General features: G+C 33.2%; 1 protein-coding gene across 9 annotated transcripts in view; it reads left to right on the forward strand.

Annotated features, from left to right (window-relative positions):
- DMD (dystrophin) overlaps positions 1 to 12,090 on the forward strand; it is a 1,947,932-nt gene that overhangs the window by 823,994 nt on the left and 1,111,848 nt on the right. The gene's annotated exons all lie outside the window — the stretch shown is intronic.

The following is a 12,090-nucleotide window of genomic DNA, read 5'->3' on the forward strand; positions in this document are numbered from 1 at the left end:
GTAGTAAGGTAATGTATCTACTTTTCAAATCTTATATGCGTATTATGAACCCAACACCCAAGAATAACTCAGACCAATATGCTATGGTATGACAGGCATTAGGTTATCTGTCCATCCCCAAGGCCCCCTCTTTACTGATAGGTGGAAATACCTGAATATTTTTGTGTCAAAATAAATTCGGGGGTAAAATTTTGGATTTATAATTATGGTTAAGATGCAATTACAGTACAGTGAATCACAGTTAAATTGGTATCAGAGAATCAGTATACACAATAGCATGGGTTAGTTTACCATATTGTCTAAGTTTGACAAGGAAAGTCCCTGAGAGTATGAGATAGACCGAGTACAGGTAGTTTGGATAGACTTAAACAGTCTTTGGTAGAGGGGCTCCTATTGACTATTGTAATAGGAGATGAAGAAAGTGACATTTGGGGTGAATCCTGATGTTAAAGTTCTCATGATAGTTTTTCCCTGGGGCAGTATATAACCTTCCCAGTATGTACATTTCTTCAAACTTACATAGTCTAGTCAAGTTATCTGGCATTAACTACTTCCAAGACTGTTCCAATTTGAATCACTAACAAAATTTTATAGACAGATTTTAGAAATATGCATGACAGGAATGGGACATTTTTACTCAATTGAGAAGAACTACATGATTATAAACTAAAGGCAGAGTAGAACTGCTTATTTTTTTAAATTTAGTAACATGAGTTTGGAGGAATGTTTGATTAAAGACTGCTCATAACTTTCTGAATGTAATTAGGAAATTCTGAACAGTATAAACACTAAATATTAAAACTGGATATTTGCACTATAAAATATATAGAGTTACTTTTTGAGGCTTGTAGAATGAAACAATGAGTAGCAAATTTGAGATTGACAAAAGCTCTTATTTTCTTAGGAAAAAAATGGAAACTTTTAGAAAAAAATCTTTAGCTGAAAAGCTTATTTACTGTGAGTGCTTTTTTAATTTCAGATATGCATGTATGATTCTATAAACATGGCTATAACATACTAGTTTTTAATAATGTAATATAAAAATTTTGCTTGGTTTCCTCAAATTAAAAAAGCTATAGTAAAAATATTAATTATAATGGTTCAAAATTTACAGATAACAGCACACAAGTATATTTAGAAATTGCAGATCTACTTGAAAAAAGAGATTTTAGAGTACTAACAAGCTCAAATCCATTTTCCCTACACTTCTGATTGTACCTGCATTTTTAAGTTAATTCTTGACTTTGAATTCCCCAAATGGTAATATATAATACTAGAAAGTGCAAGCCACCCCAAAGCTATTTAAACTTTCTTCTCTAAGATTTTATTTTAAGATGACAGCAAAGTGAATTGTTTTCTGGAACAGAATTATCCAGTACTCAGATATACTTCAAGGACTGCATTTCCTGCAGCTCAATTTGAAACTCCCTTGAAAGAAACAAGGAGAGATTAAAGGGGTTTTCTGTGCAATAAAAACTTAAGCTCAGTGTGTCAGACAAAGAACCTACTAAGAATGTCACCCAAATGACATTTTTATAAGTATATATAATCAGGGCTAGCTTCAACACTTTGTATAAACGAACATTTACACACAATGTGTTTGTATAAATTTGCAAAAAAAAAAAGGTCGTTGCTAATTAAAAGATTAGTGAGCTAATGGTTACGTTTTCAGAAACTGAGTACTTGTTTTAATAGATCGTGGAGAAGCAAGACAGAGTGAATGGTGTTAACCATTCACCATAAGTGCTCAGATGTCTTGTCACATAATTGGCTTCACAGATTTGTGGATGTCTGACTCCACCGTGTGGTACACTGGCAGTTTTACTACTAAATTTAAATCTGTTAAAAAAAAAGAGTCTCCTTTTTATGCCTTTTGAGGTGATTTAAGATTCTCAAGTGTAAAAAAAAATGCAGTATTAAGGAAATGTATGTAATGTGTGTAACATTTTGAAGGGTATACTCATATATAAAATTAGATATAGATCAAGGTACTTCCTTGCATTCTATTTGCATTTATAACTGTAGGGCAAAAATGAGCTTCTCACTTTTTCAGCTTGTTAAATGACCAGTTATCTGGGCCTTCTGATTCTAAATCTGGTTAAAAATATTTTGCTTTTTAATTTAGTGACATGAGCTTACAGGAGTAAAGTTTAACCTTTTACACAGTAACACTGCTTACTGCTAGGATATCAGAGCATAGGTTGATCCAAGTGTTTTATTTCAAAAAATGACTCTTAACCAAATCAAATTCTTAAATCATTTGACCACAGCATCAGCTGTCCACTGCCAGCTCATTTAAAGGGAGGTTTTTATTAAAGTACAGAATTAAGATGACATCTTACTAATTCAAGTAAAATAAAACAAATGGAGAAAGGTCTTCTAGGTATAAAAATTTATCTTCTAGAGATAGAAATCAGGATTTGAAGATGTATTTCAAAAGTAGTATGATTAAAATACAAAAAAAAACTATGTTTCTTTGAAACATCTTTAGAGAATAAAATCATCAAATTATATAACAGCAGATAAACACATGGCATGAATGGAGTTGTTTACTCCTTAATTTTCCTGAAGAACATAGTGAAATGCAGAGATATAGTTTTATCACTCAAAGTCTGGGAGGAAAATTCCAAGTACCCCAGTGTGCACCTCAGGCCAATCACATCACAATCTCTCGGTGGACACAGTCGTCAGAACTTTTGGAAACCACTCCCTCCAGTTATTCTAACGTGCAGCTAAGGGTGAGAACTGGTGATAGTTCATTACTGGTAATGACTGAATTGCTCCTGTCTTTTTTTTTTTTTTTCACATCACACTTCTCACCAGTTTTTGATAAAGATTCTCACCTATGGCTTTATCAGGTTTTCAAGAGGAGGGAGTTGAGGTGGAAATCAGATTCTGGTAGCTTTCTCTCCTATTTTGATTGTTCCCTTTCTATTATGGGAAATGAGTGAAAGAAAACATAGCTGAGAAGTCATTCATGAATGAATGAACTTAGACAAATAGAATTTTCAGAATGGATGTTTTAAGATGAACTTGGCTTGTTTTTCTTATTTTCTTCTTTTTTTTCCCTCTAATTCCACATAGGTTATTGTGCCACCTAGTTTGGATATGTCCCTAATAGGAGCCATGATAACTATGTCTAAATAGCCACTTAAATGCCTGTAATTCTTAAAATTACAAAGATACTTCAATCTGTATGTTTCCCTCTTTTCCAGAAATCTCATATTTTGTATCACCAATATGTAAGAACAATCTAACATGGGTACCTGTTGATGTCATCATGTGCTGATGATGCACGTTTTATAGAGGAGAACATGACCCCATTACTGAAATTACAAGAAGCAGTGAGGTTGCCTGGCCAGCAGTAACTAACCTGCTCTATCTCTTTTGTCCCTCAGATTCCTTATCCCATCTTTTACAACCTCGTGTCCCACATAGTAGATTTATGTCCATGAGTAGAGAGGAGAAATAGAACAATCTAGGAAACAAAGTGTCATCAAAGGAGAGGACCTCATAATCAGCATAGAAAAGTGCTCCTGTATTTTGCTCATCAAGCTAGGACTTTTGGGTATTTGAGGCTTACTACAGACCACATGTCTTCCTTCCAACTCTTTTTTCTATCCCATTGACAATGTGGTTAAAACTTAGTATCAATAAATAGAAAAGAGGGATCTTCTTTTTGCTGAAGAAAGCTGTTAATTCAAGATGATTACATTAGCCGCACATAAAAATAATTCATAATTGAGGTCTTCCTGTGTTTACTGAAGCAAATCTGCTAACTCACGTTAAATATATTTGGCTATAGTTTAATGGAAGCATTCCAAGCTATCAAAATCAATGGCTTAAAAAATAAAGACCTAAATGCATATTTTGGTCTATCAGATTAAGCTTATGATTCCATTATGGAATAAAAAAGACTTTTATAGTGTAAATAGGAACATTTGATTGCAAACTACTCAGAGCAATCTAACTTTATAGCCTACTTCATTGATTTATGAATTAGGCAGTATAAACCGCATAGGGGAATTTATTCAGGATTTATGTAATAATGAAATACTTTAACCACAAAGCAAGAAAATGGAGAACTGTTACATATATTTGGGTTCCAATGTCAAACTCAGCATAACCATAGCAGAAATATTTTCTTTTCCTTTTACCCAGCAATGTAGATATAATGATAAATACAGTGCAATTAATTTTAAATCTGTTCTAACACTGAAATACTGCCTCTATGTGTTACTCTATAGGAATGCTTACTTCCCATATAGAATGACTATTATTTTTATTTTTATGTGTTTAATAGTGTGGGAAATAGGAACAAGCAAGAGTTGCAGAAGATGCAAAAGATTACTTTTTTTTTCATGTCTCCTGTGTTTTAAAAGTACAAATTATCTAAGATCCTTTAGTATACTTTCTTCCTTTAATTTTGTGAGTATGTGTTATATATGGGGCAGCCATTTCCCTTTTTTGAGCATGCAATATCCAAATTACTATTTGTATAAAAATTACTTACCTCACAGTGTTAAATTTCTCCATTCATAGTCTTAACATGACATCTTATAATATTTTCCTTTCTGAAATATTTTAGTTATTTTCTTCGGACTCATTTTCTTTATTTGACATCAGAAAAGTTTCAATAATTATTTGATATAAAGTTTCCTTTATTCCATTAAATACTTTAAACAGTTGCAGCTTAATTTTGCCTGACATTTTCTGTTACTCATTTGATACATGAGAATGGTCTGAAGAGGTAAATCATGATAAAAAGCCCTGCTCTCTGCTCAGTTAATTGTAAAGTGCTATATTGGAAATGTCATTAATGTTTGATTGATTTTTAGTTTTATAATTTGCCCTTTACCATCTTTAATGGAAAAATGGTTATTTTCATTTCCATTGTTGTTTCCTACTTTCAATACATAATGCTAGTTATGAGGATAATTACTATATTGTCAAATGTCATTTTTGCTGATGGCATGATGATGTAATTTGCTTTATATTATTTCACTTTTATGAAAAAAATCTAGTGATACTGAGAGGTGTTGGATTGAGAACTCCTTTTAGAGCATACATGGGTATTCCAAATTAGGGGCTCTCATTTGGTACTTCCTTTCGTTTTTGTTTCTTTTGGAAATTACTAATGTTACATGAAGCCAAGCTGACAATTTCATAAGATCTGTTGTTTATTTTCTTGAAACTCTTATCCATGTTCTGGTAGATGTATATCTTAGGTGAAAATAGAACTCAGATTGTACACTCTTTAGATCTTTAGCATGTCTTACAAATCTGGTAGCCAACAGTAGAAATCCTTACCCTTTAGATGAAATCTTCCATTCCCAGTGTTTGCTTCTATATTATGAAACTTTTTTAAATGTTATTTTTTTATTGTCTATTCATAACTTCAGGAAAAATGATTGTAATGTTTGTCTTTTTAGAGGAATTGGTAAATAGGAGATTCTCCCTTTTGCCTAGAAGTTTCCATAATACTCTCTTATTTAAACACATAGCTTATCTATTTCACAGCCTACCCTACAGTGATAAAGATTTTTAAATTATGTGGTTCCAGAGTAATAACCTGATGAATTTAAATAAAGTAGGTGATAGAAGATATTCTAAATACAAACTAAAAGTGAAGTATCAGTTGAAAGTAAGAATTGTAGAATTAATTTGTAAGGGTGCTAGCTAAATTTAAGTGTGATGCGTATTATACAGCCTTCTCAAAGCAGAATCGATTAGAAATACATATCCATTTTTAAAATTTTATAACTTGAATAATACATTGAATTGCCACTGAATATATTTATTAAGTATATAAGATAACTTTTCCCAAATCTACTTGTATGATATACTCTACCAAAAAAAGCAAACGGTTAATTTGAGCAAAAACTCTCTCCTTTTGAATATGACAGTGCATATTAATATATAAAATATTCTGAAAAGCTCTGTATTACAGACACATGTTTATCCTTAATTTCCAAAATACATTTAGCCCCCGGGCTCTTTTGTGTGTGTGTGTGTGTGTGTGTGTGTATGTATATATTTGTATTGAAGTATAGTCAATTTACAATGTTGTATCAGTTTCTGGTGTACAGCATAATGCTTTAGTCATACATGAACCCACATATATTCATTTTCATATTCTTTTATAAGTTACTACAAGATATTGAATATAGTTCCCTATGCTATGCAGTAGGACCTTTCTGTTTATCTATTTTATATATAGTAGTTAATATCTGCAAATCTCAATCCCCCAATTTATCCCTTCCTGCCCCCTTCCACCCAGATAACCATGTTTGTTTTCGATGTCTGTGAGTCTATTTCTGTTTTGTAAATAAGTTTGTTTGTCTTTTTTTTTTAGATTCCACATATAAGTGATATCATATGGTATTTTTCTTTCTTTTTCTGACCACTGGGCTCTTTTCATGCATACTCTACTTAATTTATAAAGAAATTTTTATCTCTATTCCTATTGGAACAGTACTATAGATATGAGAATTTTTCTAGAAAGGCTACCTATAAATTAAGATAAAAATCTCAATTTCAATTGATTTTCAGCCATCATTTTTTTTCAATTAATGATTTTAGTAGTGGTGACCTTTCTAAGAGTACAGAAATTCATCCTCTCAACAGTCTAACTGCTTGATTTAAATATGAACATTTCAAAGTGCATGTAATGCTTTGCATTGAAAGTTTCAAATTACCAAACTTTACTTTCACATGTTATGTGGTCCGTCACATTCCCTGGTGACAGATAAAAGTGAAGTTTTTGGTTGTGTGTTTGTACTCATTGTTGTTCCTATTGTTTATATCGTAAGTCATGACAACAGTATGGCTCATCTGGAAAAATGTGGAATTTATCATCAGAAGAGCTGTGTTTTGATGATCGCTTAAGTTATCTTGCCTTTGTTTTGTAATGCCACATCAGTAGAGGTAGTTTTGAGGAGGCAGTTTTTAAGGAAAACAGAACAAAACAAACTTACAAATAGAAAATTAAAACACTCTTGTAGAAGAATTTTTACAGGTGTCTGACCCTGAAACTTAATGTTCAAAGCTTCACATTCATTCCTCCTCTAAATAGTCATTTTTACTCCACCCACATCCAGTTCTTCATTCCATGAAACTAAGTCTACACGCTGTGCATACTCCAAACACAGTCTTTCCTAGTTGTCACAACCTGGAATGAAATCTCATTTTCTTATTGTCTTATCTACCCTTCCAAAAACCCCTTATCAGCCATATGGGACTTAAGTTTTGCTAATTTTTTAAAACTTTGCCAGATTCTGTAATGGAAGTGAGTATTTCTTTCCCTTATATCTCATAGCATGATTTTTTCTATTATATTGCTCATATTTCTGCTTTGTAATTTCTATATTCTGTCTCTCTACTACAGGAATTCCTTAAGAATAGGATCACTGATTTTGTTCCACTGTGTGGAGTTGGGTCGTAGATGCAAAATTTCCTTCTTGAATTGATAGGTTAAACAGTATTAGTATACAAATAAGATTAAATGTATTTTTTCTGATAAATGTCCATTTGGAAGATACTTTTATTTTTTTAATAATTTAAAAGGTAGTATAGTTGTTTAAAGGGCATGGAGTTTGCTACTTCCTAACGTTACCTAGGATAAGTCAACATTTTCTACCCTCGTTTGTCATTGTAAATAAGGGTGGTAAATACTTACCTTAGGTAATTAAATGAATTTATGTGAACTGTTGGTATATAAGGTCACACAGATGTCTGCTTTGGTGATGATTAAAATGATGACTTCCTTCAGTGCTCTTCTCTCACCCTGCTAGTATAAAAGACTATGTGTATATTTCACTTTTTCCTCTGCTATATATATCTTGAGTACTGAATGGATGAATGAGTTTAAAAAACATGTGGGCAGACAGTGTTAAGGATGTATAATTTGGGCCCTCTGCTCTCTCTGAATATCTCTTTAATTTTTCCCTCATCATTTTCCTTTCCCAGTTTTTCTAATGGCTGTGCAACTTTCATCACTTTCCTTTTGACTCCTCCTTGACCCTCTCCTCTCTCATTCCTACCAGATAACGAAGAGCTCATGCTTATAAACAAATGATGTATAATGACATTGACAATTTTTGAGTAGATATTTGTATAGACAGCTTGAGCAGGTATTTTACATATACCATCACATCTAATCTTTTTTACCAAAACGAATGTAGTTGTCTACTGCAGACATGAGAATTTTCTAGGATACTCTGCCTACACATTATGATAATACTTCATTGCTGGCTTGTCATTATCACCCTCAGTTTAGAGATGAGAAAATTGAGGCTTGGAAAAGTTTGGTGTTTTGCCCAGATGGCAAGTTTGAGTCCAGAAATTTAAATCCAGATTTCTCTTAACATTATTCTGATTCCCAGGGCATATCAAGTAAGACGCATTCCACCTCCTGCTTCTCCACAACCAGGATGATCTGTATGTCTTACCTTTGGCTTCTGAAAAAGGTCCGTCTCTCTAACCTCACTATTTTCCATTGATTATTGACCTTTGCCCTTCTCTCAATTTCCTCTTATTTCCCATGGAGTTTTTCTAATCAGTTATCTTTTTTTCTAAATACTTCATCCATGGTTCCTTTCACATGGCCTTAATACATGTTGAATTCTCATTGACCTAAATTTCATTATGTGGAAAGACAAAAGTCTTCCAAAATGATTTAAACTATTTTTAGAAGAGTGCTTCCTTATCCTTAATCAGGCTTCAACCTTTGAAAACCTATTTTCTGCCCTTGCAATTCACTGACTCTATTCAAGCTATAGTGATGAATGACTAGCTAATATGCACTTATTAGTCCTTATCTCATTTAATCTGCCTTAAAATTGATATTGCTGACCTCTCCCACATTCTTAAAACTCTCATGTCACTTGATTTCAGCGGCACTCTCTTTCTTGGTTGTTCGTCTTCTCCTTCTCTTAGACTTTTCCTTCTCTTTCTTTAGTTCTTTCCTTCTACCATCCCTTCAGTTCCCGTGTTCTCCATGGTTCTCTCCTGGCCCTCTGTTTCTACTTCCCTCTAATGTTTGAGTACACTAAAATCAATACTGCTTTTTGAAAAAAAAAAGATACACAAATATGTACTTATATATGATAATTAATAAATACAAATCAAAGCATTATTGAATTTACAGAAGAATTCTCTCATTACAAATTGCCTTAATTTTGAGATTAAGTATTAGCAGTAAAACTATTATCTGTGATATCTGTGATTCTGATCCATTTAGAATTTTAAACTTTATATTCATATTAAAAATACTGGAAACTTCATTTAGGAAAGGAGGTTGTTTAATACCACATTCCAACCCATTTTTGCAGATGTACATTCATTCTCTTTGCATTATTTTAGGTCTCCCAAACTCTTCATGCTTTTCAGTGCTTCATCGCTACACCTTGTTTTCCTTTGTTTTTAAAACTTTCATCTCCTTGCATATCCAGTATACTCTTTAGGACGCTTTGGCACAAGTAACAAAACTGAAATAACTAAAGCAAAAACAAAAATGAGAGAGGGGAGTTGGTCAAAAGTACACAGGGATGTCTCACACAAACTAAAGGGAAGAATACAGTTTTGACTCAAGAGGGGAATATAAACCGGTGTTTTGCTTACTTGCAACAGCAAATTGTCATTTTCTTTAATGGTTTTGTGGATTGAAAAGACTCAACTGGCTGGTTCTTTCTTGGGGGTGTCTTATGTGATTGTGGGCATTTGTTGGCCGGTACAACAGTGACTTAGAAGCTCAAAAGGGCTGGACGTCCAAGAAGGCTCACACATGTCTAGCAGTTGATCCTCACTGTAAGCTGAAAGCTCACTTGGGATTGTTTACTGAAACACTTCCCCACAGTTCTCTATGTAGCTTAGGCTTTTCAGAGCTTGTCACATGAGTTCTAAGAGGGAGTATCCTAAAAGTGAGCGTTCCAAAAAGGCAAAAGTGGAAGCTGCTAGCCCAGTTAAAGGCTTTTCTTATAAGTGGTAGACCATTACTTTTGCTCTGTTATTTTGGTTAAGACAGTCTAGATTTAAAGAGTGAAGAAATAAGCTCCACCTCTTAATGGGGGAATGGTAAGAGGAGCATGTGGTATGAGCACTATGGTTGCAGCCATCTTTGATAGGTGCCATCTATTTCAGCCTATGATTGAAAGCCATCAGTATTTTTGTTTCTTCCTCTCTTTTTATGCATCTCTTTCTTATTTTCTCTCTGGTCATGGACCTTTGCTATTCTTAAATGGAACATGCAAATTAGGAACTTAAGCACAGTCTCTTAGCATACCTGACAGAGTTCTAAGCACCCACAGAGCTTGACTAGACTTTCTCCTGTCAGTTCTGAGAGGGAATCTGATGGACCTGGGCACAAGCATTGTTCATGTTCTAATGATCCATAACTTGGGAGTGGCCAGAGTTATGTAGCAGAGACTTGGTTGTTATTGACCCACCGTATTGAGGGGGTCAGTCTCCCTCAAAGAGATGAGTGACATCTTCGACCTTAGAAGTCGTGACCATAAACCTCCTAAAGCATCTGCTACTCCCAGCAATGCTTATTCTTTATTCAGAGTTCTACTTTAACATTACCTCTCCTATTGTATCTCTTAACTCCCCTATTAAGTGTTACTCTCCTGTGTTTATGCCATTAAATTTGTAGATTCCTTAGTATTTCTAAGGCTATGAAAAATATTATGCACTTAAATTGATCCCTAACCTCTAAAGTCTATGGATCCTGGAGAATAGGTACATACCACTATTTTCTATGCAATGTAGTAATTCAACCACTGAAGATACTCTATATAGTAAAATAATAATAATAATAATAATAATAATAATAATAATATGCATTTACATGAGTCTTTGCTCTTCTTTATTTTAAACCAGAATTCTAATTACTTAAGTCATAATTACTTTGCCTTTATAATTGTTAGGATTGATAGGCTGAGAAATAATGCTTAAGTTTATATGTACATTTATAACCTTGTACTCTAAGTAGTTCCTTCACCACTTGTTTTCTTGGGATAATTCTGATTACTCATTTCAGGGCTGTAGTTGTCTCTGGTAACTGCTAAGCAAACTGATGTTATTTTCTAGTAATATGTACCAGAATGAGTACAATTGGTATAAATTAGGTTATACTAATAAGCATTATACAAAGTGTTTTGCATAAAAATTTTACGGGCCCAGTGTTACAAGTTAATTAATTTCTTCTTCTCTAACTTATCTATGATAATCTGACAATGACTGAATTTTAAATTAGAATAATTTGACCAGAAGCTGATTTTTGCTGGATCTGATAGAAATAAATGAATGAATTTACTGTGTTGGTATCTGTATACTACAGGATTTGACGTACTCCTGTAACTGCCTCAGAAGTGTGTAAGTTGGTGGGACGGTATAGCTCAAGTGGTAGAGCACATGCTTAGCATGCATGAGGTCCTGGGTTCAATCCCCAGTATCTCCTCTAAAAAAAATAAAAACCTAGTTACCTCCCCCCCCAAAAAAAAGAAGTGTATAAGTCAAATATACACATTTACATAGAGCTTGATCAAATATCTTTGCTCAATATAGAAAATATAGAAATATTTATAATTATTTAAAGTTCAAAAATCAGTCTCTGTAGGAAGCTGTCAAGTATCTATCAGACAAAAAGCCAGGCCAGTTGAGGCATCTAACTTCCCTTTCCTAGATCCATAGCTTCCCTGAAATTTAACTGAAATATGGCATAGAATTTCTGAGTAAAGATCACTATTAAGGAATATTGTCCACCTACAGCTTTCTCATTATTTCTTATTGCTGTCACAGGTTTTTTATAAAGGTTAATATCTTGTCTTTGGTCAGATTTGGGTGTAAATTCAAAGATAAAAGAATATCAATTTCACATATTAAATATAAATAGATACTTCCTGCTGAAAATGATATCTGAAATAGCTGTTCATTACCACTGATTCAAAAGGATAATTTCTTTTTTATAATAACCCAAATAGGAGATAAATAAGTCATTTCATTTTTGATAACTTTTGGTAAGTTGTAATAATGTTTTGAGAGAGTTTCTGAGTTCCATTTCCTTGGAAAGTGAGTTGTTCTGTGCAATAA

Source organism: Camelus dromedarius, chromosome X, assembly GCF_036321535.1.
Source record: "Camelus dromedarius isolate mCamDro1 chromosome X, mCamDro1.pat, whole genome shotgun sequence".
NCBI classification, from domain to species: domain Eukaryota; kingdom Metazoa; phylum Chordata; class Mammalia; order Artiodactyla; family Camelidae; genus Camelus; species Camelus dromedarius.